The 2,607-nt window shown below is 31.6% G+C and overlaps 1 long non-coding RNA gene across 1 annotated transcript; it reads right to left on the bottom strand.

The window, feature by feature from the left end:
- Positions 1–537: 537 nt before the first annotated feature.
- On the bottom strand, positions 538–2,316 carry LOC132305577 (uncharacterized). The gene is made up of 3 exons (XR_009481633.1): positions 2,290–2,316; positions 1,005–1,070; positions 538–768 (listed from the first exon to the last, which is right to left on the bottom strand). It is a non-coding gene; the product is annotated as an uncharacterized LOC132305577 (long non-coding RNA).
- Between the last annotated feature and the right edge of the window lie 291 nt (positions 2,317–2,607).

Raw genomic sequence — 2,607 nt, 5'->3', positions numbered from 1 at the left:
AAGCTCACAACCCTATCGTTGGTTCACAGTTGTCGTACATTTTTGTGCCCCCAACCATATATCTTTCTCTCTACAAGTCCGTCCATATCTATAGAAGTCTCCCATGCCAATATTAGTTAGGACGCTCCGAGAGCTTGTTTTGTCCTAAGTTGGATAATTCTTATCGGTGGACTCTCTTCTTTGTTGTTTCAATTTCAACATTTCAAAAACTCTGTCAATGCTCAAATTGATAAAGTAAAAGTTAAAATTATAGTCTTTGTTTAGAGAGATGAAAAAGAAGAGAGTCCAAGTAGATGAATCATATTACACACCATTGTTTCAGAATTTCACGACCTGAAAAATCGTGTGTGAAGTGACCAAAAATTCTTATAACTAAAAAAATTAGACACTATGCTCAATAGTATGTCTTCAACTCTAAATTTCCTTCAATTCTAAGTGCTTTGACTTAAGTTGAGTGTATCAACATATTATCAACATCATCAATCGTCATCACTAGAGTCAACGTTGACATCAAAATCCTCGTAACGTTGACATTAACATCCTTATCTAGAATCATCATCTAGAATCACGTAATCCTCTTGCATAGATATACATTTGATTAAGATAAACTGAAAAGAGACTTCCTATCATAATTGGTCATTAAACCAACATCACTGCTACAACGGTAAGGGAATTTATATAATTCAATTAGCTAGGCAAAAAAAAAACATACCTTCTTTTTCCCAACACCACCCATTCCCATCAACTCTCTTCTTTCAGAAAAGAGACCTACATTATTAGTACAAAAAGAGGAAAAGGTTTAAAAGCGTTAGTGAACTTGTAAAACATATATTCTGAAATTGAAAACTAAACTTCCAAGTCTTTAATTGCCATTAATCAAGCATATATATGTATGTAGAAACAAAAACAAAAACAAAAAATCAGTATGTAAAAAATGAATATATAAACGTAACCAATAGCTAAAAATGCCAATAAAAATTTTAGAAAAAAGAGGACTTTGTTACCTGATGATTGAGGAGGCATGTTTCTTGAACCTTGTTCTTGCTAAATGTTAAGGCCCGATGTTAACCCTAAAAATAAAAAAAACACACAAGTTGTAAGGAAGAGGTTTCATAATCTCACTCATAACAATTAAAACACCACCATCTAAGTACTATTTGTGTCATGTATCAACCCAACCCAACTATGCTTTCAGTCAAAATGTTGGACACCTATGCGCAGAAAGAGGTGTGATTAAGGATAAGTATGATTAACACATATTATTCTAAGCTCTTATGTTAAATTAATCCAATAACAAAGTACAATGCATCAGTTTAGGAATAATCTTCAAAATTAACAAATCAATATCCTGATTAATCTTCAAAATTAACAAATCAATATCCTGATATTCTGCATTCTAATAACAAAAGAAAATTAAAAACCAAAATTTGAAAATAAAAATATGGCAGAAAGATAGAATATATCCTTTGTGTAATATTTCTATGTGAAACAAAACATCCAGGATTTCTCAATGGGGTGGGCTAAATCAAAATATTTCAATCAAAATCAAATGTTGTTTAATTCAATTTTAGTTAACTAACAATGTTTCTTTAGACAATTGACTGATTAAGGCATAGAAAATCCTTTTTGGGTAATTAATAAGAAAAATTACCAACTTATTTCTGAACAATTCATCACTCAGTACCCTATCTCTTCTTTTGACCAATTTACTAATCCTATTTGAGAATCTACTAGTGCAAGCAAGTGTGAGGTAGTTCATGGCAAGCCCCTTCCAACACTACGGAATTCACTCAAAAGCATGCTTTTTGTAAGTATTTTAATTTTCAAGAAGTAACTTTAGAGCTTTACCCCATATTAACTACTTTTGCTTGTCAAAGTTCTTGTTGTGATTTTTTTTTTTAGTTCTGAAAAGATTTCCATCTTCAAAAAGCTTGGTATGTTGATAAAAATTGTTTCGATCAGATTCAATCTATGCAGATTTCTAATCCAATTCAAATTCGTTTGTTTTTTTTTTTTTTTTCATGCCCAGATTCAAATTTTCTTGTATAAAAAAAAAAATAAAAAATAAAAAAAAAAAAAAAAAAAATCCCAAAAATAGAAGTTAAAGAAATAAAAATATATATATTTGTTTTGCTGAAATAAAATGTAGATTACAGTGATTACCTCAAAATTTTGTTACTTTATATTGTAAAAATTTCACCAAATAGGATTTAGTTTGCAAAACTAGAATTACAAACCTTGATTTTTCGATTTAGAAAAGAAAGAAAATTAAACAAAACCCATACATACAAGTTAGCAGTTGCAGAGAGAGAAGGGGCCAAGCCTAAGAGTTGAGAGACAGCAGCTGAAGCTTGCGAACGGCGAACCCTAACTAGAACAGCGGGCGATGGAAACTGAAAGATATGGGTTTTGATTTTTTGAACAATCTGAAATGATATGCCAATATGAGTTTTGAATCTGAAATATATGGGCTTTGAACTTCTGATTCTTGTAGATTTTGTAATTTGCAGTTGCAGAGAAAGAGAGGGCGGTCGGGAAGGGGGGAGTTCAGATCTGAGAACGAGAATGGAGATGGAGGCGATTGGGGAGGCTGAATGATTTGCCCTA

The sequence above is a fragment of the Cornus florida genome, unplaced genomic scaffold (genome assembly GCF_030987335.1).
Source record: "Cornus florida cultivar Cherokee Brave unplaced genomic scaffold, ASM3098733v1 CherokeeBrave_3.0.0_Hap2_Chr04, whole genome shotgun sequence".
Lineage (NCBI taxonomy): Eukaryota > Viridiplantae > Streptophyta > Magnoliopsida > Cornales > Cornaceae > Cornus > Cornus florida.
This window is presented reverse-complemented; position numbering and strand designations above follow the sequence as displayed.